This window comes from Lytechinus pictus, unplaced genomic scaffold (genome assembly GCF_037042905.1).
Source record: "Lytechinus pictus isolate F3 Inbred unplaced genomic scaffold, Lp3.0 scaffold_123, whole genome shotgun sequence".
NCBI lineage: Eukaryota > Metazoa > Echinodermata > Echinoidea > Temnopleuroida > Toxopneustidae > Lytechinus > Lytechinus pictus.
This window is the reverse complement of record NW_026974243.1, coordinates 40,128-64,661: the sequence shown is the minus strand read 5'-3', so window position 1 is coordinate 64,661 and position 24,534 is coordinate 40,128. Positions and strand designations below refer to the sequence as shown.

Genomic DNA, 24,534 nt, shown 5'->3' with positions numbered 1-24,534 from the left:
CCCTTTTTAATAGAGCAGGAATAAACTTTTCGCTTGATGTCCGACATTCAAGGCAATGAGGAAAGTCGTTTGTTTGCAAGCACAGGGTCTCCAAGAGACGAGGCGCGCAGTTCAAGGCCTACACCATCATGTGAATTGTTGCGTCACACACAGGTGCGCATCCAAGAAAAAAAACACGACAATATCTCAAAATTCTCGTAGGTAGGCATCCGATGGAAACTGAAACAAACCCAATGAAAGATCGGTGGAATGACTGAAGACATCAAGAAACCAATATTATTACTGACAGGGATTAAATAGATGATGACGTCATAGTATCCCTTCAAATAGCTTGACTTTGATGGAGCAAGAGCCTACGACCATACCATGCTGAATATACCGGTTCTCGTCCGATCACCGAAGTCAAGCAGCATAGGGCTCGGTTAGTACTTGGATGGGAGACCGCCTGGGAATACCGGGTGTTGTAGGCATTTTTTGCTTCATGAAATGCCCCTTTATTCATTTTTACATTTTAAGTCGTTGGTATTTGTTTTCCTTATAGTATCACTTTTGTCTCTTTTTGTTGTCTTTTTCGTCTCCTTCGTCACCCTTTTTAATAGAGCAGGAATAAACTTTTCGCTTGATGTCCGACATTCAAGGCAATGAGGAAAGTCGTTTGTTTGCAAGCACAGGGTCTCCAAGAGACGAGGCGCGCAGTTCAAGGCCTACACCATCATGTGAATTGTTGCGTCACACACAGGTGCGCATCCAAGAAAAAAAACACGACAATATCTCAAAATTCTCGTAGGTAGGCATCCGATGGAAACTGAAACAAACCCAATGAAAGATCGGTGGAATGACTGAAGACATCAAGAAACCAATATTATTACTGACAGGGATTAAATAGATGATGACGTCATAGTATCCCTTCAAATAGCTTGACTTTGATGGAGCAAGAGCCTACGACCATACCATGCTGAATATACCGGTTCTCGTCCGATCACCGAAGTCAAGCAGCATAGGGCTCGGTTAGTACTTGGATGGGAGACCGCCTGGGAATACCGGGTGTTGTAGGCATTTTTTGCTTCATGAAATGCCCCTTTATTCATTTTTACATTTTAAGTCGTTGGTATTTGTTTTCCTTATAGTATCACTTTTGTCTCTTTTTGTTGTCTTTTTCGTCTCCTTCGTCACCCTTTTTAATAGAGCAGGAATAAACTTTTCGCTTGATGTCCGACATTCAAGGCAATGAGGAAAGTCGTTTGTTTGCAAGCACAGGGTCTCCAAGAGACGAGGCGCGCAGTTCAAGGCCTACACCATCATGTGAATTGTTGCGTCACACACAGGTGCGCATCCAAGAAAAAAAACACGACAATATCTCAAAATTCTCGTAGGTAGGCATCCGATGGAAACTGAAACAAACCCAATGAAAGATCGGTGGAATGACTGAAGACATCAAGAAACCAATATTATTACTGACAGGGATTAAATAGATGATGACGTCATAGTATCCCTTCAAATAGCTTGACTTTGATGGAGCAAGAGCCTACGACCATACCATGCTGAATATACCGGTTCTCGTCCGATCACCGAAGTCAAGCAGCATAGGGCTCGGTTAGTACTTGGATGGGAGACCGCCTGGGAATACCGGGTGTTGTAGGCATTTTTTGCTTCATGAAATGCCCCTTTATTCATTTTTACATTTTAAGTCGTTGGTATTTGTTTTCCTTATAGTATCACTTTTGTCTCTTTTTGTTGTCTTTTTCGTCTCCTTCGTCACCCTTTTTAATAGAGCAGGAATAAACTTTTCGCTTGATGTCCGACATTCAAGGCAATGAGGAAAGTCGTTTGTTTGCAAGCACAGGGTCTCCAAGAGACGAGGCGCGCAGTTCAAGGCCTACACCATCATGTGAATTGTTGCGTCACACACAGGTGCGCATCCAAGAAAAAAAACACGACAATATCTCAAAATTCTCGTAGGTAGGCATCCGATGGAAACTGAAACAAACCCAATGAAAGATCGGTGGAATGACTGAAGACATCAAGAAACCAATATTATTACTGACAGGGATTAAATAGATGATGACGTCATAGTATCCCTTCAAATAGCTTGACTTTGATGGAGCAAGAGCCTACGACCATACCATGCTGAATATACCGGTTCTCGTCCGATCACCGAAGTCAAGCAGCATAGGGCTCGGTTAGTACTTGGATGGGAGACCGCCTGGGAATACCGGGTGTTGTAGGCATTTTTTGCTTCATGAAATGCCCCTTTATTCATTTTTACATTTTAAGTCGTTGGTATTTGTTTTCCTTATAGTATCACTTTTGTCTCTTTTTGTTGTCTTTTTCGTCTCCTTCGTCACCCTTTTTAATAGAGCAGGAATAAACTTTTCGCTTGATGTCCGACATTCAAGGCAATGAGGAAAGTCGTTTGTTTGCAAGCACAGGGTCTCCAAGAGACGAGGCGCGCAGTTCAAGGCCTACACCATCATGTGAATTGTTGCGTCACACACAGGTGCGCATCCAAGAAAAAAAACACGACAATATCTCAAAATTCTCGTAGGTAGGCATCCGATGGAAACTGAAACAAACCCAATGAAAGATCGGTGGAATGACTGAAGACATCAAGAAACCAATATTATTACTGACAGGGATTAAATAGATGATGACGTCATAGTATCCCTTCAAATAGCTTGACTTTGATGGAGCAAGAGCCTACGACCATACCATGCTGAATATACCGGTTCTCGTCCGATCACCGAAGTCAAGCAGCATAGGGCTCGGTTAGTACTTGGATGGGAGACCGCCTGGGAATACCGGGTGTTGTAGGCATTTTTTGCTTCATGAAATGCCCCTTTATTCATTTTTACATTTTAAGTCGTTGGTATTTGTTTTCCTTATAGTATCACTTTTGTCTCTTTTTGTTGTCTTTTTCGTCTCCTTCGTCACCCTTTTTAATAGAGCAGGAATAAACTTTTCGCTTGATGTCCGACATTCAAGGCAATGAGGAAAGTCGTTTGTTTGCAAGCACAGGGTCTCCAAGAGACGAGGCGCGCAGTTCAAGGCCTACACCATCATGTGAATTGTTGCGTCACACACAGGTGCGCATCCAAGAAAAAAAACACGACAATATCTCAAAATTCTCGTAGGTAGGCATCCGATGGAAACTGAAACAAACCCAATGAAAGATCGGTGGAATGACTGAAGACATCAAGAAACCAATATTATTACTGACAGGGATTAAATAGATGATGACGTCATAGTATCCCTTCAAATAGCTTGACTTTGATGGAGCAAGAGCCTACGACCATACCATGCTGAATATACCGGTTCTCGTCCGATCACCGAAGTCAAGCAGCATAGGGCTCGGTTAGTACTTGGATGGGAGACCGCCTGGGAATACCGGGTGTTGTAGGCATTTTTTGCTTCATGAAATGCCCCTTTATTCATTTTTACATTTTAAGTCGTTGGTATTTGTTTTCCTTATAGTATCACTTTTGTCTCTTTTTGTTGTCTTTTTCGTCTCCTTCGTCACCCTTTTTAATAGAGCAGGAATAAACTTTTCGCTTGATGTCCGACATTCAAGGCAATGAGGAAAGTCGTTTGTTTGCAAGCACAGGGTCTCCAAGAGACGAGGCGCGCAGTTCAAGGCCTACACCATCATGTGAATTGTTGCGTCACACACAGGTGCGCATCCAAGAAAAAAAACACGACAATATCTCAAAATTCTCGTAGGTAGGCATCCGATGGAAACTGAAACAAACCCAATGAAAGATCGGTGGAATGACTGAAGACATCAAGAAACCAATATTATTACTGACAGGGATTAAATAGATGATGACGTCATAGTATCCCTTCAAATAGCTTGACTTTGATGGAGCAAGAGCCTACGACCATACCATGCTGAATATACCGGTTCTCGTCCGATCACCGAAGTCAAGCAGCATAGGGCTCGGTTAGTACTTGGATGGGAGACCGCCTGGGAATACCGGGTGTTGTAGGCATTTTTTGCTTCATGAAATGCCCCTTTATTCATTTTTACATTTTAAGTCGTTGGTATTTGTTTTCCTTATAGTATCACTTTTGTCTCTTTTTGTTGTCTTTTTCGTCTCCTTCGTCACCCTTTTTAATAGAGCAGGAATAAACTTTTCGCTTGATGTCCGACATTCAAGGCAATGAGGAAAGTCGTTTGTTTGCAAGCACAGGGTCTCCAAGAGACGAGGCGCGCAGTTCAAGGCCTACACCATCATGTGAATTGTTGCGTCACACACAGGTGCGCATCCAAGAAAAAAAACACGACAATATCTCAAAATTCTCGTAGGTAGGCATCCGATGGAAACTGAAACAAACCCAATGAAAGATCGGTGGAATGACTGAAGACATCAAGAAACCAATATTATTACTGACAGGGATTAAATAGATGATGACGTCATAGTATCCCTTCAAATAGCTTGACTTTGATGGAGCAAGAGCCTACGACCATACCATGCTGAATATACCGGTTCTCGTCCGATCACCGAAGTCAAGCAGCATAGGGCTCGGTTAGTACTTGGATGGGAGACCGCCTGGGAATACCGGGTGTTGTAGGCATTTTTTGCTTCATGAAATGCCCCTTTATTCATTTTTACATTTTAAGTCGTTGGTATTTGTTTTCCTTATAGTATCACTTTTGTCTCTTTTTGTTGTCTTTTTCGTCTCCTTCGTCACCCTTTTTAATAGAGCAGGAATAAACTTTTCGCTTGATGTCCGACATTCAAGGCAATGAGGAAAGTCGTTTGTTTGCAAGCACAGGGTCTCCAAGAGACGAGGCGCGCAGTTCAAGGCCTACACCATCATGTGAATTGTTGCGTCACACACAGGTGCGCATCCAAGAAAAAAAACACGACAATATCTCAAAATTCTCGTAGGTAGGCATCCGATGGAAACTGAAACAAACCCAATGAAAGATCGGTGGAATGACTGAAGACATCAAGAAACCAATATTATTACTGACAGGGATTAAATAGATGATGACGTCATAGTATCCCTTCAAATAGCTTGACTTTGATGGAGCAAGAGCCTACGACCATACCATGCTGAATATACCGGTTCTCGTCCGATCACCGAAGTCAAGCAGCATAGGGCTCGGTTAGTACTTGGATGGGAGACCGCCTGGGAATACCGGGTGTTGTAGGCATTTTTTGCTTCATGAAATGCCCCTTTATTCATTTTTACATTTTAAGTCGTTGGTATTTGTTTTCCTTATAGTATCACTTTTGTCTCTTTTTGTTGTCTTTTTCGTCTCCTTCGTCACCCTTTTTAATAGAGCAGGAATAAACTTTTCGCTTGATGTCCGACATTCAAGGCAATGAGGAAAGTCGTTTGTTTGCAAGCACAGGGTCTCCAAGAGACGAGGCGCGCAGTTCAAGGCCTACACCATCATGTGAATTGTTGCGTCACACACAGGTGCGCATCCAAGAAAAAAAACACGACAATATCTCAAAATTCTCGTAGGTAGGCATCCGATGGAAACTGAAACAAACCCAATGAAAGATCGGTGGAATGACTGAAGACATCAAGAAACCAATATTATTACTGACAGGGATTAAATAGATGATGACGTCATAGTATCCCTTCAAATAGCTTGACTTTGATGGAGCAAGAGCCTACGACCATACCATGCTGAATATACCGGTTCTCGTCCGATCACCGAAGTCAAGCAGCATAGGGCTCGGTTAGTACTTGGATGGGAGACCGCCTGGGAATACCGGGTGTTGTAGGCATTTTTTGCTTCATGAAATGCCCCTTTATTCATTTTTACATTTTAAGTCGTTGGTATTTGTTTTCCTTATAGTATCACTTTTGTCTCTTTTTGTTGTCTTTTTCGTCTCCTTCGTCACCCTTTTTAATAGAGCAGGAATAAACTTTTCGCTTGATGTCCGACATTCAAGGCAATGAGGAAAGTCGTTTGTTTGCAAGCACAGGGTCTCCAAGAGACGAGGCGCGCAGTTCAAGGCCTACACCATCATGTGAATTGTTGCGTCACACACAGGTGCGCATCCAAGAAAAAAAACACGACAATATCTCAAAATTCTCGTAGGTAGGCATCCGATGGAAACTGAAACAAACCCAATGAAAGATCGGTGGAATGACTGAAGACATCAAGAAACCAATATTATTACTGACAGGGATTAAATAGATGATGACGTCATAGTATCCCTTCAAATAGCTTGACTTTGATGGAGCAAGAGCCTACGACCATACCATGCTGAATATACCGGTTCTCGTCCGATCACCGAAGTCAAGCAGCATAGGGCTCGGTTAGTACTTGGATGGGAGACCGCCTGGGAATACCGGGTGTTGTAGGCATTTTTTGCTTCATGAAATGCCCCTTTATTCATTTTTACATTTTAAGTCGTTGGTATTTGTTTTCCTTATAGTATCACTTTTGTCTCTTTTTGTTGTCTTTTTCGTCTCCTTCGTCACCCTTTTTAATAGAGCAGGAATAAACTTTTCGCTTGATGTCCGACATTCAAGGCAATGAGGAAAGTCGTTTGTTTGCAAGCACAGGGTCTCCAAGAGACGAGGCGCGCAGTTCAAGGCCTACACCATCATGTGAATTGTTGCGTCACACACAGGTGCGCATCCAAGAAAAAAAACACGACAATATCTCAAAATTCTCGTAGGTAGGCATCCGATGGAAACTGAAACAAACCCAATGAAAGATCGGTGGAATGACTGAAGACATCAAGAAACCAATATTATTACTGACAGGGATTAAATAGATGATGACGTCATAGTATCCCTTCAAATAGCTTGACTTTGATGGAGCAAGAGCCTACGACCATACCATGCTGAATATACCGGTTCTCGTCCGATCACCGAAGTCAAGCAGCATAGGGCTCGGTTAGTACTTGGATGGGAGACCGCCTGGGAATACCGGGTGTTGTAGGCATTTTTTGCTTCATGAAATGCCCCTTTATTCATTTTTACATTTTAAGTCGTTGGTATTTGTTTTCCTTATAGTATCACTTTTGTCTCTTTTTGTTGTCTTTTTCGTCTCCTTCGTCACCCTTTTTAATAGAGCAGGAATAAACTTTTCGCTTGATGTCCGACATTCAAGGCAATGAGGAAAGTCGTTTGTTTGCAAGCACAGGGTCTCCAAGAGACGAGGCGCGCAGTTCAAGGCCTACACCATCATGTGAATTGTTGCGTCACACACAGGTGCGCATCCAAGAAAAAAAACACGACAATATCTCAAAATTCTCGTAGGTAGGCATCCGATGGAAACTGAAACAAACCCAATGAAAGATCGGTGGAATGACTGAAGACATCAAGAAACCAATATTATTACTGACAGGGATTAAATAGATGATGACGTCATAGTATCCCTTCAAATAGCTTGACTTTGATGGAGCAAGAGCCTACGACCATACCATGCTGAATATACCGGTTCTCGTCCGATCACCGAAGTCAAGCAGCATAGGGCTCGGTTAGTACTTGGATGGGAGACCGCCTGGGAATACCGGGTGTTGTAGGCATTTTTTGCTTCATGAAATGCCCCTTTATTCATTTTTACATTTTAAGTCGTTGGTATTTGTTTTCCTTATAGTATCACTTTTGTCTCTTTTTGTTGTCTTTTTCGTCTCCTTCGTCACCCTTTTTAATAGAGCAGGAATAAACTTTTCGCTTGATGTCCGACATTCAAGGCAATGAGGAAAGTCGTTTGTTTGCAAGCACAGGGTCTCCAAGAGACGAGGCGCGCAGTTCAAGGCCTACACCATCATGTGAATTGTTGCGTCACACACAGGTGCGCATCCAAGAAAAAAAACACGACAATATCTCAAAATTCTCGTAGGTAGGCATCCGATGGAAACTGAAACAAACCCAATGAAAGATCGGTGGAATGACTGAAGACATCAAGAAACCAATATTATTACTGACAGGGATTAAATAGATGATGACGTCATAGTATCCCTTCAAATAGCTTGACTTTGATGGAGCAAGAGCCTACGACCATACCATGCTGAATATACCGGTTCTCGTCCGATCACCGAAGTCAAGCAGCATAGGGCTCGGTTAGTACTTGGATGGGAGACCGCCTGGGAATACCGGGTGTTGTAGGCATTTTTTGCTTCATGAAATGCCCCTTTATTCATTTTTACATTTTAAGTCGTTGGTATTTGTTTTCCTTATAGTATCACTTTTGTCTCTTTTTGTTGTCTTTTTCGTCTCCTTCGTCACCCTTTTTAATAGAGCAGGAATAAACTTTTCGCTTGATGTCCGACATTCAAGGCAATGAGGAAAGTCGTTTGTTTGCAAGCACAGGGTCTCCAAGAGACGAGGCGCGCAGTTCAAGGCCTACACCATCATGTGAATTGTTGCGTCACACACAGGTGCGCATCCAAGAAAAAAAACACGACAATATCTCAAAATTCTCGTAGGTAGGCATCCGATGGAAACTGAAACAAACCCAATGAAAGATCGGTGGAATGACTGAAGACATCAAGAAACCAATATTATTACTGACAGGGATTAAATAGATGATGACGTCATAGTATCCCTTCAAATAGCTTGACTTTGATGGAGCAAGAGCCTACGACCATACCATGCTGAATATACCGGTTCTCGTCCGATCACCGAAGTCAAGCAGCATAGGGCTCGGTTAGTACTTGGATGGGAGACCGCCTGGGAATACCGGGTGTTGTAGGCATTTTTTGCTTCATGAAATGCCCCTTTATTCATTTTTACATTTTAAGTCGTTGGTATTTGTTTTCCTTATAGTATCACTTTTGTCTCTTTTTGTTGTCTTTTTCGTCTCCTTCGTCACCCTTTTTAATAGAGCAGGAATAAACTTTTCGCTTGATGTCCGACATTCAAGGCAATGAGGAAAGTCGTTTGTTTGCAAGCACAGGGTCTCCAAGAGACGAGGCGCGCAGTTCAAGGCCTACACCATCATGTGAATTGTTGCGTCACACACAGGTGCGCATCCAAGAAAAAAAACACGACAATATCTCAAAATTCTCGTAGGTAGGCATCCGATGGAAACTGAAACAAACCCAATGAAAGATCGGTGGAATGACTGAAGACATCAAGAAACCAATATTATTACTGACAGGGATTAAATAGATGATGACGTCATAGTATCCCTTCAAATAGCTTGACTTTGATGGAGCAAGAGCCTACGACCATACCATGCTGAATATACCGGTTCTCGTCCGATCACCGAAGTCAAGCAGCATAGGGCTCGGTTAGTACTTGGATGGGAGACCGCCTGGGAATACCGGGTGTTGTAGGCATTTTTTGCTTCATGAAATGCCCCTTTATTCATTTTTACATTTTAAGTCGTTGGTATTTGTTTTCCTTATAGTATCACTTTTGTCTCTTTTTGTTGTCTTTTTCGTCTCCTTCGTCACCCTTTTTAATAGAGCAGGAATAAACTTTTCGCTTGATGTCCGACATTCAAGGCAATGAGGAAAGTCGTTTGTTTGCAAGCACAGGGTCTCCAAGAGACGAGGCGCGCAGTTCAAGGCCTACACCATCATGTGAATTGTTGCGTCACACACAGGTGCGCATCCAAGAAAAAAAACACGACAATATCTCAAAATTCTCGTAGGTAGGCATCCGATGGAAACTGAAACAAACCCAATGAAAGATCGGTGGAATGACTGAAGACATCAAGAAACCAATATTATTACTGACAGGGATTAAATAGATGATGACGTCATAGTATCCCTTCAAATAGCTTGACTTTGATGGAGCAAGAGCCTACGACCATACCATGCTGAATATACCGGTTCTCGTCCGATCACCGAAGTCAAGCAGCATAGGGCTCGGTTAGTACTTGGATGGGAGACCGCCTGGGAATACCGGGTGTTGTAGGCATTTTTTGCTTCATGAAATGCCCCTTTATTCATTTTTACATTTTAAGTCGTTGGTATTTGTTTTCCTTATAGTATCACTTTTGTCTCTTTTTGTTGTCTTTTTCGTCTCCTTCGTCACCCTTTTTAATAGAGCAGGAATAAACTTTTCGCTTGATGTCCGACATTCAAGGCAATGAGGAAAGTCGTTTGTTTGCAAGCACAGGGTCTCCAAGAGACGAGGCGCGCAGTTCAAGGCCTACACCATCATGTGAATTGTTGCGTCACACACAGGTGCGCATCCAAGAAAAAAAACACGACAATATCTCAAAATTCTCGTAGGTAGGCATCCGATGGAAACTGAAACAAACCCAATGAAAGATCGGTGGAATGACTGAAGACATCAAGAAACCAATATTATTACTGACAGGGATTAAATAGATGATGACGTCATAGTATCCCTTCAAATAGCTTGACTTTGATGGAGCAAGAGCCTACGACCATACCATGCTGAATATACCGGTTCTCGTCCGATCACCGAAGTCAAGCAGCATAGGGCTCGGTTAGTACTTGGATGGGAGACCGCCTGGGAATACCGGGTGTTGTAGGCATTTTTTGCTTCATGAAATGCCCCTTTATTCATTTTTACATTTTAAGTCGTTGGTATTTGTTTTCCTTATAGTATCACTTTTGTCTCTTTTTGTTGTCTTTTTCGTCTCCTTCGTCACCCTTTTTAATAGAGCAGGAATAAACTTTTCGCTTGATGTCCGACATTCAAGGCAATGAGGAAAGTCGTTTGTTTGCAAGCACAGGGTCTCCAAGAGACGAGGCGCGCAGTTCAAGGCCTACACCATCATGTGAATTGTTGCGTCACACACAGGTGCGCATCCAAGAAAAAAAACACGACAATATCTCAAAATTCTCGTAGGTAGGCATCCGATGGAAACTGAAACAAACCCAATGAAAGATCGGTGGAATGACTGAAGACATCAAGAAACCAATATTATTACTGACAGGGATTAAATAGATGATGACGTCATAGTATCCCTTCAAATAGCTTGACTTTGATGGAGCAAGAGCCTACGACCATACCATGCTGAATATACCGGTTCTCGTCCGATCACCGAAGTCAAGCAGCATAGGGCTCGGTTAGTACTTGGATGGGAGACCGCCTGGGAATACCGGGTGTTGTAGGCATTTTTTGCTTCATGAAATGCCCCTTTATTCATTTTTACATTTTAAGTCGTTGGTATTTGTTTTCCTTATAGTATCACTTTTGTCTCTTTTTGTTGTCTTTTTCGTCTCCTTCGTCACCCTTTTTAATAGAGCAGGAATAAACTTTTCGCTTGATGTCCGACATTCAAGGCAATGAGGAAAGTCGTTTGTTTGCAAGCACAGGGTCTCCAAGAGACGAGGCGCGCAGTTCAAGGCCTACACCATCATGTGAATTGTTGCGTCACACACAGGTGCGCATCCAAGAAAAAAAACACGACAATATCTCAAAATTCTCGTAGGTAGGCATCCGATGGAAACTGAAACAAACCCAATGAAAGATCGGTGGAATGACTGAAGACATCAAGAAACCAATATTATTACTGACAGGGATTAAATAGATGATGACGTCATAGTATCCCTTCAAATAGCTTGACTTTGATGGAGCAAGAGCCTACGACCATACCATGCTGAATATACCGGTTCTCGTCCGATCACCGAAGTCAAGCAGCATAGGGCTCGGTTAGTACTTGGATGGGAGACCGCCTGGGAATACCGGGTGTTGTAGGCATTTTTTGCTTCATGAAATGCCCCTTTATTCATTTTTACATTTTAAGTCGTTGGTATTTGTTTTCCTTATAGTATCACTTTTGTCTCTTTTTGTTGTCTTTTTCGTCTCCTTCGTCACCCTTTTTAATAGAGCAGGAATAAACTTTTCGCTTGATGTCCGACATTCAAGGCAATGAGGAAAGTCGTTTGTTTGCAAGCACAGGGTCTCCAAGAGACGAGGCGCGCAGTTCAAGGCCTACACCATCATGTGAATTGTTGCGTCACACACAGGTGCGCATCCAAGAAAAAAAACACGACAATATCTCAAAATTCTCGTAGGTAGGCATCCGATGGAAACTGAAACAAACCCAATGAAAGATCGGTGGAATGACTGAAGACATCAAGAAACCAATATTATTACTGACAGGGATTAAATAGATGATGACGTCATAGTATCCCTTCAAATAGCTTGACTTTGATGGAGCAAGAGCCTACGACCATACCATGCTGAATATACCGGTTCTCGTCCGATCACCGAAGTCAAGCAGCATAGGGCTCGGTTAGTACTTGGATGGGAGACCGCCTGGGAATACCGGGTGTTGTAGGCATTTTTTGCTTCATGAAATGCCCCTTTATTCATTTTTACATTTTAAGTCGTTGGTATTTGTTTTCCTTATAGTATCACTTTTGTCTCTTTTTGTTGTCTTTTTCGTCTCCTTCGTCACCCTTTTTAATAGAGCAGGAATAAACTTTTCGCTTGATGTCCGACATTCAAGGCAATGAGGAAAGTCGTTTGTTTGCAAGCACAGGGTCTCCAAGAGACGAGGCGCGCAGTTCAAGGCCTACACCATCATGTGAATTGTTGCGTCACACACAGGTGCGCATCCAAGAAAAAAAACACGACAATATCTCAAAATTCTCGTAGGTAGGCATCCGATGGAAACTGAAACAAACCCAATGAAAGATCGGTGGAATGACTGAAGACATCAAGAAACCAATATTATTACTGACAGGGATTAAATAGATGATGACGTCATAGTATCCCTTCAAATAGCTTGACTTTGATGGAGCAAGAGCCTACGACCATACCATGCTGAATATACCGGTTCTCGTCCGATCACCGAAGTCAAGCAGCATAGGGCTCGGTTAGTACTTGGATGGGAGACCGCCTGGGAATACCGGGTGTTGTAGGCATTTTTTGCTTCATGAAATGCCCCTTTATTCATTTTTACATTTTAAGTCGTTGGTATTTGTTTTCCTTATAGTATCACTTTTGTCTCTTTTTGTTGTCTTTTTCGTCTCATGTAACATGTAGGCCATGTTATCGTCGGAGACGCACGTGTAAACCAGCGGCTCTTGTAGCCAAAGCTTTTTTTTTCTAACACGGATATTCTAAACGGTCAGTCATAATTTTTCATCAACTTTTGACTTTACTTTACTAACTGGGACATAATATCTACGCTTTTGGTCATCACAAGTTCTCTAAGCTGTAATTTTGTTGTCTCATCACTCAACATGCCTCCTCCCGGTCCTGCTACCAGATCTAAAACCACACCCTCTTCTCAGAGTAAAGCCGTAGGGTCTAGCGAACCTGCCCATACCAGCCCGTCTGCTGCCGCAGCTCCACGTCCGGCTCAAATTGAACCTACGCTTGCGGATGTGTACCGATCTGTTAAGGAGTCTTCTGCTGATGTTTGCGTGAAATTCACTGGCGTAAATCCCGGGGGGGATGGGGGGGATATATCCCCCCCACTTTTCGAGGAGGGGGGGATGGCCTGTACAATCATCCCCCCCCCACTTTTTACGAAAGAAATTTAAAAAAATCACAAGAGATAATTGTTTTATTGGTGAAAATTCTTCCTAAAATACCGCTTAACAAATAAAACAATATTATTGAATCATAAAATGCAAATAAAGAGCCAGTTCACCATTTCCAAACGAAATACTTATGTCCTTATTATAACATTGAAGAGAAACCCACGTTTCTTCCAATTCATCAATGTTGGGGTCTTTGGGAAGGGATTAAGATGGAATGTCAAAAATTTTTGAATGTAATCTCTAATAAAATCATTAAACCATCATGGGGTAAAAGATAATACTATTGGAGGGGTATTTGCCATATGGACATACAGTGGCGTAACTACGGGGGGGGGCATGGGAGGCACATGCTCCCCCCATCGGCTGACAAAAAAACCCCGGGGAAATGGGGAAAAAGAGAAAAGAGGGAGAAAGGAAAAGAAACGTAGTGGGAAAGAAGAAAGTATTATTCATTATAATGTTATATCATATTATAATTATGTTATGTTACATTACATAAGAAACATTTTTATCATAACTTTATGAAACATAATTTGCCCAGGGCCTACGTCTTCATTGTTCCTGGTGCTCGCATTGTCTGTTCAACGAGATATATAATCCTGTTGTACTAAAACATCCCGTTTTCAAGTCAATATAAACCAAATATATTTCCTAGCACTTGAGTTATCATTGTTTTATGTAGTGACATAGGCCTATGCTTCTTTTACATAACTCAAAAAGTGATTGCCCCATGTTAAGGTCTTCGTATGTATAAAAACATTTCCTGTCCGTGATTACGTTCGCATTAGTGGATTGGTGAGATATGTCTGCTCTTCATGAATTCCTAAAATCAGTCCTTAAAATGTCCCTTTTTCTGATCTGAATATCAAAAATTTTCAGCTCGCGCTTCGCACTCGCATCATTTTGTTAATGAAATACGTATGGTCCAAGTTAATTCCTACAAAGAAACCTTAGAATGCCCCACTTCAGGTCTGAATTATCTAACTTATCTAAATTTTCTGCTCACGCTTCACGCTCGCAATATTTGATTAGTGAGGTGCGTATGATAATCATGATTGCAATGACTACAAAAAGTGTTTCATGTGTTCAGATGTAATTCTAATAAAATCAGCAAGCGCTTGGCACTCGCATTAGATGACTATGGTGAGATATGCATACTCTTAATGGATTCCTAAAATATATTCCTTAAAATCTCGCTGTTTGCTGGGGTCAAATTATACGAAAATTTCAGCTCGCGCTTCGCGCTCGCATTGTTTAGCGAGACAGGTAACTATCATGATTACGCAAATTTGATAATAATGTCCCTTTTTAGGTGTGAATATAAAAAAATTCAGCTCGCGCTTCGCGCTCGCATTATTTGATCAGTGAGATACATATCCGTTCAATGACATTGTCCTTAAAATGTCTCTATTAGGTCAGAATAACTAGCAACTGAGCGCGCTTCGCGCGCTCACTCAGTGATTCAAAAATTTTGCTGGTGCCCCCACAATACCGTGACCCACGTTACGCCATTGTGGACATATCAATTACAATTCCTTGCATATCTAAAAACATGAATGCAAAAAAAATGCCAAAATATTTCAGTCATCCCCCCCACCCCTCAACACGGATTTACGCCAGTGGTGAAATTAGAAGCCTTGACCAGAGAAGTAACCTCCATCAAATCTAAATTAGAAGATGTTGAAGCTTCGGTCACATCTAATTCTGATAGAATCATCGATCTTGAGCAACGGAAGTTACCCGGGTTGGAAGAGAGAATGGCCCAAGAAATCTCCCAGCTGAAAGTGAAGTTACTAGAAACGGAGATCTACAATCGGCGTTCTAATCTTCTGTTTTATGGATTACCAGAGGATCGAGATGAAAACATCTACGATTTGCTACGAGATGTATTCATACACCTTGGTATTCGTGACGAAGTCGCAGAGAACATCGCTCTGGTAAATGCTCATCGGCTACCCCGTCGGGATGTCGCCAGCGCCAGCCAGCCCCCAGCACCGCCAAAAGCCGTCATCGCGAAATTCGTGTATATGCGGGATCGAAACTTAGTTCTCACTGCTTACGAAAATCGCTCGCGGCGCCCACCCCCAGCCAACCATCATGAGGCCAGAGCTCTTGACACACCCCCGCAACGTACCCAGTGGGCGCGGCTTTCGGTCCGTACAGATCTTCCCCCCGAGATGAAAGCTCGTAGAAGTCTACTCGCCAAGTCGGCCTACAAGCTCAGAAAGGATAAAGGCTTGTCTACAAAAATCTCTGTAGTTGGCACGAAAGTCGTTTTGCTATGGAAAGAGAAAAACACTAGAGAATGGAAAAGCTTCACTGAGTGAGTTTTTGTCTAGCTACATCATCTACTTACTATTTCAATCTCTTGTCTTCTTGAAGCAACTTGCAACTTCCATTGAAAACCACGTATAATTAATAACTGTTGCCTGATGTTAATTAACAATACTCTTGTTTTTCTACATCCAACCAGAAGCTACTTATAACTCACCTTGAATTATTGATATACTTTGTTCATTTAAAACATGAACGCTGTTCATGTTTGTCACTATGTCAATGATCGTTAATCTGTTTAAATACTACAGTGTAATAATTTTGAGTGCCTATAATGCATTTTGTTTGTGTACAATATAGACATATAGACGTTTTGATAGCAGAGATAAATTTTTTTCTATCTGATGCTATCAACATAAAAATTCTGATCTATCTTTGGCCAGAAAATAACTCATATATCTCTATCAATGGCTTTGCAATTACAATCTATATGCTTTTGGAACATTTGTTCTGGAGTGAAAGGTTCAATCCTATTATTAATATTTTAGCTATTCAACTCCTATGGTTATATCTGCCATTCTCCCGATACATTTTCGGGCAAATCCTTAAATACCGATCATTCGGCTTGTTGTTTTTGGGCTTGTCATCTTTTCTAGCTGAGGCTATTTATCACATGTAACATTTATTCACAAAATTATGTAACTTATATACATGTTATTTGAGTATCTTAATTGCATTTTCTATATACAATATTGCTTGATTTGTTTCTAGCAAGAGATAGGTCTTCTTGCCGAAATTGTTCGGCTCTTCAAGTTGTCTTGCTTACAGATAGGCCTTGCTTGCCGAAATTCTTCGGCTCGCCAAGTTATCTTGTTTGGCCGTCTTAGCCTGTCATATGCTCATTGTTTACGCATCCCTCTTTTTTTCTTGTCTTATACGAAATATAGCTATATCTCATAAAGATATTCATTCGAAAATAAAATACTATTTTATCTTAATTGAGAAGCTTTTAGGATTTTGTACTTGCATGATTTTCCTAATACTTAGTTTATATTATTACCTGTATAATAGCTTCCTTCAGAATGATTCAATACTTCTAGTAAATTACAACAGTTTGACCATTTTGTTGCCTACAATGACTTGTAACCCTTACTTTGGCAATTATTGGTGAGTGATTGTTACACAGCGAATTTGGCATATTTCTTTTTAACATCAAGTTTTGCCTGTAAAATGGAACTTCAATTAATGCTCTTGAAGTGTTTAGACTAGGTATACATAACTACATAACGATTTTCTCACAATTAACAGTACTTATCCCTTCTTCATAGCTTGTTATAAGAAGCAATCATGAAAATTGTTATAGAATTTGGCTTCTAAACAAGAACTTCAATTTTATGTTGTGAGGTATATCTTCAGCTTTTGTATTTTCTGATTATCTGGTAATCATGAATCAAATGTTTTCATATAGTGTGATTCTCACTTTAACGCGACAGCTGCATTTTTGTTGAAGTTTCATTTTTCCAAAATCACTTGTTTTATCCCATTCTTTTCCTCTCCCAAGTTTATTTGCAGAATTATCTCTTCTCCTAGATCTTATGACAATGACACCTTATAATTATGTCTTATGATCGAGGCGGTTTGAAACTTTTTTGGGAAAAAAAAATCTCAACTAGCTATGACTTTGTTTCTTAGATTTCTGTGTTTTCAATTTTCTTTTTGACCGTACTCATACAATAATTTGGCTGCAAATCTGCTGATTTATTTGCAATACAATGCTCAGGACAGCATTTTCTGTGCATGAATTGTTAATGTTGAATTTATCTAAATATATTTTTATTACTTTGGATGTTTCATCCAACATGATTGCCGTTTTTTCACGGCTTTACATGTATTTGGTATTATTGTTCAGTCAGTGCGTCTTACATTGTATTTTCTCTCTACATGTATTTTGTGTCTTAATGAAATTGCCATTCTTATTACATCTTGCTTTGAAATCAATTCAATTCTACAGCATTTATATGTTAATCACTTTTTATCGCATTTCGTTGTATTATTACTGCCTTACACAGTCTTTTCTTCTTGATGGTTGCTCAACAGTATTAAAGAGTTCGTCTTTTGATAGCCAATTTCAATCACCTCCACACATTCCTTTCTACATTTATTTAGTTGTATATGGGTAATGAGTATATTGATGTAAATAACCGTGGTGATCTCCCACGGTATTTAAACCTCCAAACACCTGATCTTTTATTTGACTTAGATTCCAACGATGTACGCTTGCACAAATTATCGTCCAGATACTTTTCAGTTGACAACGTCATCAGTAACTCATTGAAATCAAAGGACGAACTCTTTCTCATGCACCATAATGTGAGAAGTCTCAATAAGAATGTGGATCACTTTCATTCTCTTATTCATCAACTCAATTATGGTTACTGTGTTATTGGTTTATCTGAGACCTGGTTGAATGATTTTCAATACTCTCTTGTTTCTATTGATGGGTTTACCTTTTATTCTAATAACAGAGAACATAAAAGAGGGGGAGGGGTTGGGTTTTACGTGTCTAATAATTTAAATGTCAGAGAACTAAAGGAGCTAAATAAAATGTCTGAATTTATTGAATGTATTTTTATTCAAATTGAAATGCCTGACAAGAAGCAAATGGTTGTTGGTGAAATATACAGGCCTCCTAAAGGTAACACTCAAGACTTTTTGGATTGTCTCCAAAACTTACTGTCATCTCCTGTTCTTTACAACAAGAATGTCCTTCTTATGGGAGACTTCAATTTAGATTTATTGCATTGTAACACTGTTTCTTCTTGCCAGGAATTTCTTAATGTCATGTTATCTTGCTCTTTTATACCCTCTATTACCAAACCAACTAGAATTACAGACTCGTCGTCAACTTTGATAGATAATATTTTTGTAAATAGTTTATCTATTACGTCATCTGGCATTTTGGTGTCTGATTTGTCAGACCATTTTCCTATTTTTGTTGAGGTGTTTTTCGGCAGAAATAACAATAAATCTGCATCAATTAGTGTTCGAGACATATCAGAAGAAAATTTAAATAGATTTAGGGAGAGATTAAATGAGATCGACTGGAATATCATTTATAACATTCAAGACCCGGACATTTGTTTTGACAAATTCTTGGATCTTTTTATGTCTACTTATAATGCTACAATCCCCCTTAAGAAGTTTTCCCGCTCCACATATAAAAAGACACCTAGACTCCCCTGGATCTCTCAATCTCTCCTTAAGTCTATCAACCGTAAAAATAAATTATTTTGCAAATATAAAAAACAACCTAGTAAAGATAAACTTAAAAGGAAATATATTCGATATCGTAATATACTGACAACTTCCCTACGTCTTGCCAAAAAAATGTATTTTTCTGATCAATTTAACAAGTACAAGAGCGATAGTTCGAGTACGTGGAAGGTGATAAACAAGGTTCTACGATCGAACAAAAAGTCCGAACCAACAAAAGAAATCTCACACAACGGGAGAATTATCGAAGATCCTACTGAAATAGCCGAGTTGTTCAACGATTACTTTGTTCAAATTGGTACTAACCTCTCAAGGAATATCCCTGAATCTGATAGAGAATTTACATCGTTTTTAAAGAATCCTAATCCGCAATCTATTTTCCTTACCCCTATAGTCGAATACGAAGTTAAAGATATTGTAAATAATTTAAAATGCAATAAGAGTCCTGGCAGTGATGGAATAACAAATTTTCTTCTAAAAAAGGTAATTAATGAAATACTCTCACCTTTGACATATATTTTTAATCTATCATTAGTAAATGGAGTTGTTCCTTGTAATATGAAAGTAGCAAAGGTTATACCCGTTTTTAAAAAAGATGATAAACGAGAAGTTTGCAACTATCGTCCAATTTCACTACTCACTTCCCTTTCAAAGCTACTAGAAAAGATAATATACTCACGCTTAATCAAATTTTTAACCGACTCTCAAATATTAAGTGACTCTCAGTTTGGTTTCAGGAAAAAACATTCAACTATTCATGCCTTACTTTCTTTTATTGACAAGGTGGCTTGTGCCGTCGATAAGTCATTACATACTGTTGGTATATTCCTGGACCTTTCCAAGGCCTTCGACACGATCAATCATGATATATTGTTATATAAATTATCACATTATGGTATTCGTGGGAAGGCCTTGGATTGGTTCAGGAGCTACCTCAGTTCTCGTAAACAATTTGTTTCTTATACAGGTATAAATTCTAGTTTGAAATCAATATCTTGCGGAGTACCCCAAGGATCACTCCTTGGTCCCTTACTTTTTATTCTTTACATTAATGATTTTAATAATTCTTCCAATATTTTGTCATTTATTTTGTTTGCTGATGATTCTAATCTTTTTCTGTCTCACCGTGACCCACATACGCTACTTAATACTTTGAATACAGAACTTCTATCAGTTCAGTCTTGGATTAGAGCTAACAAGTTGTCACTTAATGTTAAGAAAACTAATTTTATGATTTTCAGTAATTCTCTCAAAAGTTTACCTGGTCAAGTAGTCATGGATAATGTAAATTTATTACAGGTTGAATCCACCAAATTTCTTGGGCTTTATATTGATCAAGATTTGTCTTGGAAGTGTCACATTAATTACTTGAGTAAATTGACTTCTAGAAGTATTGGTATTCTAAGCAAGCTAAAATTATTTTTCCCTGATTATATACTATTGAACTTATATATGACTCTCATTTCATCACGATTAAATTATGGTATATTGGCTTGGGGTAATACAAACAAGACTGTATTAGAAATGTTATTTAAATTACAAAAGCGGGCAATTAGGGTAATTAACCAATCTGACTTTTATGCACACACAAATCCATTATTTAAAAAAAATAAAATCCTGAAAATTCATGATCTTTACGAATTTCATTTGGGTACATTCATGTTTCAACTCTCAAAAGATGATCTACCGGAAATTTTCTCTTCCTTGTTTCAAAGAAACAACCTCATCCATTCTTATCCTACCCGCCAAAGTGACTCATTTCACCTTCCACGTACTCGTACGTTATTTGCTCAAAGAACAATTGTTTTCGAAGGACCAAGGCTTTGGAATAATCTTCCAAACGAAATAACTAGCTGTTTATCCCTAAGTATGTTTAAATGTAAACTGAAATCATTTCTTTTGTCCAGTTATGGACACCGTTAAGACGCACTGGCTGAATATATATAATGTATTTGATTTTTCCCTTTTTAAAGGTATACTGTGGTATAGTTTTTTATTTTTTTAATTTTCATTCTTCGCTCATCCCCCTCCTATATTTCACATTGTCCACTTTTCCTCAAATTCTTTACCCCGTGATTTTGCGCTAATCTTTGGCTTTTCCTTTGTAGTCTGATTTTTCTTTAGTGTCCGATCTCCTTACGAACTTCATAATTACTTTAAGGAACCTGCAGACATTACAAGCTCTGCTTTTTATGCAGGTTCCTTCATATTTCACTTTATTTGCTGCCATTATCTTTGTATTTTCTATGTAATCAAATGTATTTCTTGTATTATGTTATTTTGTTATCTTGTGAAGTATGAGAATAAATTCAATTCAATTCAATTCAGTCTCCTTCGTCACCCTTTTTAATAGAGCAGGAATAAACTTTTCGCTTGATGTCCGACATTCAAGGCAATGAGGAAAGTCGTTTGTTTGCAAGCACAGGGTCTCCAAGAGACGAGGCGCGCAGTTCAAGGCCTACACCATCATGTGAATTGTTGCGTCACACACAGGTGCGCATCCAAGAAAAAAAACACGACAATATCTCAAAATTCTCGTAGGTAGGCATCCGATGGAAACTGAAACAAACCCAATGAAAGATCGGTGGAATGACTGAAGACATCAAGAAACCAATATTATTACTGACAGGGATTAAATAGATGATGACGTCATAGTATCCCTTCAAATAGCTTGACTTTGATGGAGCAAGAGCCTACGACCATACCATGCTGAATATACCGGTTCTCGTCCGATCACCGAAGTCAAGCAGCATAGGGCTCGGTTAGTACTTGGATGGGAGACCGCCTGGGAATACCGGGTGTTGTAGGCATTTTTTGCTTCATGAAATGCCCCTTTATTCATTTTTACATTTTAAGTCGTTGGTATTTGTTTTCCTTATAGTATCACTTTTGTCTCTTTTTGTTGTCTTTTTCGTCTCCTTCGTCACCCTTTTTAATAGAGCAGGAATAAACTTTTCGCTTGATGTCCGACATTCAAGGCAATGAGGAAAGTCGTTTGTTTGCAAGCACAGGGTCTCCAAGAGACGAGGCGCGCAGTTCAAGGCCTACACCATCATGTGAATTGTTGCGTCACACACAGGTGCGCATCCAAGAAAAAAAACACGACAATATCTCAAAATTCTCGTAGGTAGGCATCCGATGGAAACTGAAACAAACCCAATGAAAGATCGGTGGAATGACTGAAGACATCAATAAACCAATATTATTACTGACAGGGATTAAATAGATGATGACGTCATAGTATCCCTTCAAATAGCTTGACTTTGATGGAGCAAGAGCCTACGACCATACCATGCTGAATATACCGGTTCTCGTCCGATCACCGAAGTCAAGCAGCATAGGGCTCGGTTAGTACTTGGATGGGAGACCGCCTGGGAATACCGGGTGTTGTAGGCATTTTTTGCTTCATGAAATGCCCCTTTATTCATTTTTACATTTTAAGTCGTTGGTATTTGTTTTCCTTATAGTATCACTTTTGTCTCTTTTTGTTGTCTTTTTCGTCTCCTTCGTCACCCTTTTTAATAGAGCAGGAATAAACTTTTCGCTTGATGTCCGACATTCAAGGCAATGAGGAAAGTCGTTTGTTTGCAAGCACAGGGTCTCCAAGAGACGAGGCGCGCAGTTCAAGGCCTACACCATCATGTGAATTGTTGCGTCACACACAGGTGCGCATCCAAGAAAAAAAACACGACAATATCTCAAAATTCTCGTAGGTAGGCATCCGATGGAAACTGAAACAAACCCAATGAAAGATCGGTGGAATGACTGAAGACATCAAGAAACCAATATTATTACTGACAGGGATTAAATAGATGATGACGTCATAGTATCCCTTCAAATAGCTTGACTTTGATGGAGCAAGAGCCTACGACCATACCATGCTGAATATACCGGTTCTCGTCCGATCACCGAAGTCAAGCAGCATAGGGCTCGGTTAGTACTTGGATGGGAGACCGCCTGGGAATACCGGGTGTTGTAGGCATTTTTTGCTTCATGAAATGCCCCTTTATTCATTTTTACATTTTAAGTCGTTGGTATTTGTTTTCCTTATAGTATCACTTTTGTCTCTTTTTGTTGTCTTTTTCGTCTCCTTCGTCACCCTTTTTAATAGAGCAGGAATAAACTTTTCGCTTGATGTCCGACATTCAAGGCAATGAGGAAAGTCGTTTGTTTGCAAGCACAGGGTCTCCAAGAGACGAGGCGCGCAGTTCAAGGCCTACACCATCATGTGAATTGTTGCGTCACACACAGGTGCGCATCCAAGAAAAAAAACACGACAATATCTCAAAATTCTCGTAGGTAGGCATCCGATGGAAACTGAAACAAACCCAATGAAAGATCGGTGGAATGACTGAAGACATCAAGAAACCAATATTATTACTGACAGGGATTAAATAGATGATGACGTCATAGTATCCCTTCAAATAGCTTGACTTTGATGGAGCAAGAGCCTACGACCATACCATGCTGAATATACCGGTTCTCGTCCGATCACCGAAGTCAAGCAGCATAGGGCTCGGTTAGTACTTGGATGGGAGACCGCCTGGGAATACCGGGTGTTGTAGGCATTTTTTGCTTCATGAAATGCCCCTTAATTCATTTTTACATTTTAAGTCGTTGGTATTTGTTTTCCTTATAGTATCACTTTTGTCTCTTTTTGTTGTCTTTTTCGTCTCCTTCGTCACCCTTTTTAATAGAGCAGGAATAAACTTTTCGCTTGATGTCCGACATTCAAGGCAATGAGGAAAGTCGTTTGTTTGCAAGCACAGGGTCTCCAAGAGACGAGGCGCGCAGTTCAAGGCCTACACCATCATGTGAATTGTTGCGTCACACACAGGTGCGCATCCAAGAAAAAAAACACGACAATATCTCAAAATTCTCGTAGGTAGGCATCCGATGGAAACTGAAACAAACCCAATGAAAGATCGGTGGAATGACTGAAGACATCAAGAAACCAATATTATTACTGACAGGGATTAAATAGATGATGACGTCATAGTATCCCTTCAAATAGCTTGACTTTGATGGAGCAAGAGCCTACGACCATACCATGCTGAATATACCGGTTCTCGTCCGATCACCGAAGTCAAGCAGCATAGGGCTCGGTTAGTACTTGGATGGGAGACCGCCTGGGAATACCGGGTGTTGTAGGCATTTTTTGCTTCATGAAATGCCCCTTTATTCATTTTTACATTTTAAGTCGTTGGTATTTGTTTTCCTTATAGTATCACTTTTGTCTCTTTTTGTTGTCTTTTTCGTCTCCTTCGTCACCCTTTTTAATAGAGCAGGAATAAACTTTTCGCTTGATGTCCGACATTCAAGGCAATGAGGAAAGTCGTTTGTTTGCAAGCACAGGGTCTCCAAGAGACGAGGCGCGCAGTTCAAGGCCTACACCATCATGTGAATTGTTGCGTCACACACAGGTGCGCATCCAAGAAAAAAAACACGACAATATCTCAAAATTCTCGTAGGTAGGCATCCGATGGAAACTGAAACAAACCCAATGAAAGATCGGTGGAATGACTGAAGACATCAAGAAACCAATATTATTACTGACAGGGATTAAATAGATGATGACGTCATAGTA

General features: G+C 40.1%; 27 non-coding genes across 27 annotated transcripts; all 27 read left to right on the top strand.

Moving 5' to 3' along the window:
• Positions 1-351: 351 nt before the first annotated feature.
• On the top strand, positions 352-470 carry LOC135158816 (5S ribosomal RNA). Its single transcript, XR_010297576.1, has one exon. It is a non-coding gene; the product is annotated as a 5S ribosomal RNA (ribosomal RNA).
• Positions 471-937: 467 nt separating this feature from the next.
• On the top strand, positions 938-1,056 carry LOC135158814 (5S ribosomal RNA). Its single transcript, XR_010297574.1, has one exon. It is a non-coding gene; the product is annotated as a 5S ribosomal RNA (ribosomal RNA).
• A 467-nt stretch (positions 1,057-1,523) lies between these two features.
• On the top strand, positions 1,524-1,642 carry LOC135158813 (5S ribosomal RNA). Its single transcript, XR_010297573.1, has one exon. It is a non-coding gene; the product is annotated as a 5S ribosomal RNA (ribosomal RNA).
• Positions 1,643-2,109: 467 nt separating this feature from the next.
• On the top strand, positions 2,110-2,228 carry LOC135158812 (5S ribosomal RNA). The gene has a single exon (XR_010297572.1). It is a non-coding gene; the product is annotated as a 5S ribosomal RNA (ribosomal RNA).
• Positions 2,229-2,695: 467 nt separating this feature from the next.
• Positions 2,696-2,814, top strand: LOC135158811 (5S ribosomal RNA). The gene has a single exon (XR_010297571.1). It is a non-coding gene; the product is annotated as a 5S ribosomal RNA (ribosomal RNA).
• A 467-nt stretch (positions 2,815-3,281) lies between these two features.
• On the top strand, positions 3,282-3,400 carry LOC135158810 (5S ribosomal RNA). The gene has a single exon (XR_010297570.1). It is a non-coding gene; the product is annotated as a 5S ribosomal RNA (ribosomal RNA).
• A 467-nt stretch (positions 3,401-3,867) lies between these two features.
• LOC135158809 (5S ribosomal RNA) lies at positions 3,868-3,986 on the top strand. Its single transcript, XR_010297569.1, has one exon. It is a non-coding gene; the product is annotated as a 5S ribosomal RNA (ribosomal RNA).
• Positions 3,987-4,453: 467 nt separating this feature from the next.
• On the top strand, positions 4,454-4,572 carry LOC135158808 (5S ribosomal RNA). The gene has a single exon (XR_010297568.1). It is a non-coding gene; the product is annotated as a 5S ribosomal RNA (ribosomal RNA).
• Positions 4,573-5,039: 467 nt separating this feature from the next.
• LOC135158807 (5S ribosomal RNA) lies at positions 5,040-5,158 on the top strand. Its single transcript, XR_010297567.1, has one exon. It is a non-coding gene; the product is annotated as a 5S ribosomal RNA (ribosomal RNA).
• Positions 5,159-5,625: 467 nt separating this feature from the next.
• LOC135158806 (5S ribosomal RNA) lies at positions 5,626-5,744 on the top strand. The gene has a single exon (XR_010297566.1). It is a non-coding gene; the product is annotated as a 5S ribosomal RNA (ribosomal RNA).
• Positions 5,745-6,211: 467 nt separating this feature from the next.
• LOC135158805 (5S ribosomal RNA) lies at positions 6,212-6,330 on the top strand. Its single transcript, XR_010297565.1, has one exon. It is a non-coding gene; the product is annotated as a 5S ribosomal RNA (ribosomal RNA).
• A 467-nt stretch (positions 6,331-6,797) lies between these two features.
• Positions 6,798-6,916, top strand: LOC135158803 (5S ribosomal RNA). Its single transcript, XR_010297563.1, has one exon. It is a non-coding gene; the product is annotated as a 5S ribosomal RNA (ribosomal RNA).
• A 467-nt stretch (positions 6,917-7,383) lies between these two features.
• On the top strand, positions 7,384-7,502 carry LOC135158802 (5S ribosomal RNA). The gene has a single exon (XR_010297562.1). It is a non-coding gene; the product is annotated as a 5S ribosomal RNA (ribosomal RNA).
• Positions 7,503-7,969: 467 nt separating this feature from the next.
• LOC135158801 (5S ribosomal RNA) lies at positions 7,970-8,088 on the top strand. Its single transcript, XR_010297561.1, has one exon. It is a non-coding gene; the product is annotated as a 5S ribosomal RNA (ribosomal RNA).
• A 467-nt stretch (positions 8,089-8,555) lies between these two features.
• Positions 8,556-8,674, top strand: LOC135158800 (5S ribosomal RNA). Its single transcript, XR_010297560.1, has one exon. It is a non-coding gene; the product is annotated as a 5S ribosomal RNA (ribosomal RNA).
• A 467-nt stretch (positions 8,675-9,141) lies between these two features.
• LOC135158799 (5S ribosomal RNA) lies at positions 9,142-9,260 on the top strand. Its single transcript, XR_010297559.1, has one exon. It is a non-coding gene; the product is annotated as a 5S ribosomal RNA (ribosomal RNA).
• Positions 9,261-9,727: 467 nt separating this feature from the next.
• Positions 9,728-9,846, top strand: LOC135158798 (5S ribosomal RNA). Its single transcript, XR_010297558.1, has one exon. It is a non-coding gene; the product is annotated as a 5S ribosomal RNA (ribosomal RNA).
• Positions 9,847-10,313: 467 nt separating this feature from the next.
• Positions 10,314-10,432, top strand: LOC135158797 (5S ribosomal RNA). The gene has a single exon (XR_010297557.1). It is a non-coding gene; the product is annotated as a 5S ribosomal RNA (ribosomal RNA).
• A 467-nt stretch (positions 10,433-10,899) lies between these two features.
• Positions 10,900-11,018, top strand: LOC135158796 (5S ribosomal RNA). The gene has a single exon (XR_010297556.1). It is a non-coding gene; the product is annotated as a 5S ribosomal RNA (ribosomal RNA).
• A 467-nt stretch (positions 11,019-11,485) lies between these two features.
• On the top strand, positions 11,486-11,604 carry LOC135158795 (5S ribosomal RNA). Its single transcript, XR_010297555.1, has one exon. It is a non-coding gene; the product is annotated as a 5S ribosomal RNA (ribosomal RNA).
• A 467-nt stretch (positions 11,605-12,071) lies between these two features.
• Positions 12,072-12,190, top strand: LOC135158794 (5S ribosomal RNA). Its single transcript, XR_010297554.1, has one exon. It is a non-coding gene; the product is annotated as a 5S ribosomal RNA (ribosomal RNA).
• A 467-nt stretch (positions 12,191-12,657) lies between these two features.
• LOC135158792 (5S ribosomal RNA) lies at positions 12,658-12,776 on the top strand. Its single transcript, XR_010297552.1, has one exon. It is a non-coding gene; the product is annotated as a 5S ribosomal RNA (ribosomal RNA).
• An 8,862-nt stretch (positions 12,777-21,638) lies between these two features.
• LOC135158791 (5S ribosomal RNA) lies at positions 21,639-21,757 on the top strand. The gene has a single exon (XR_010297551.1). It is a non-coding gene; the product is annotated as a 5S ribosomal RNA (ribosomal RNA).
• Positions 21,758-22,224: 467 nt separating this feature from the next.
• Positions 22,225-22,343, top strand: LOC135158790 (5S ribosomal RNA). The gene has a single exon (XR_010297550.1). It is a non-coding gene; the product is annotated as a 5S ribosomal RNA (ribosomal RNA).
• A 467-nt stretch (positions 22,344-22,810) lies between these two features.
• LOC135158789 (5S ribosomal RNA) lies at positions 22,811-22,929 on the top strand. Its single transcript, XR_010297549.1, has one exon. It is a non-coding gene; the product is annotated as a 5S ribosomal RNA (ribosomal RNA).
• Positions 22,930-23,396: 467 nt separating this feature from the next.
• LOC135158788 (5S ribosomal RNA) lies at positions 23,397-23,515 on the top strand. The gene has a single exon (XR_010297548.1). It is a non-coding gene; the product is annotated as a 5S ribosomal RNA (ribosomal RNA).
• Positions 23,516-23,982: 467 nt separating this feature from the next.
• On the top strand, positions 23,983-24,101 carry LOC135158787 (5S ribosomal RNA). The gene has a single exon (XR_010297547.1). It is a non-coding gene; the product is annotated as a 5S ribosomal RNA (ribosomal RNA).
• Positions 24,102-24,534: the final 433 nt, after the last annotated feature.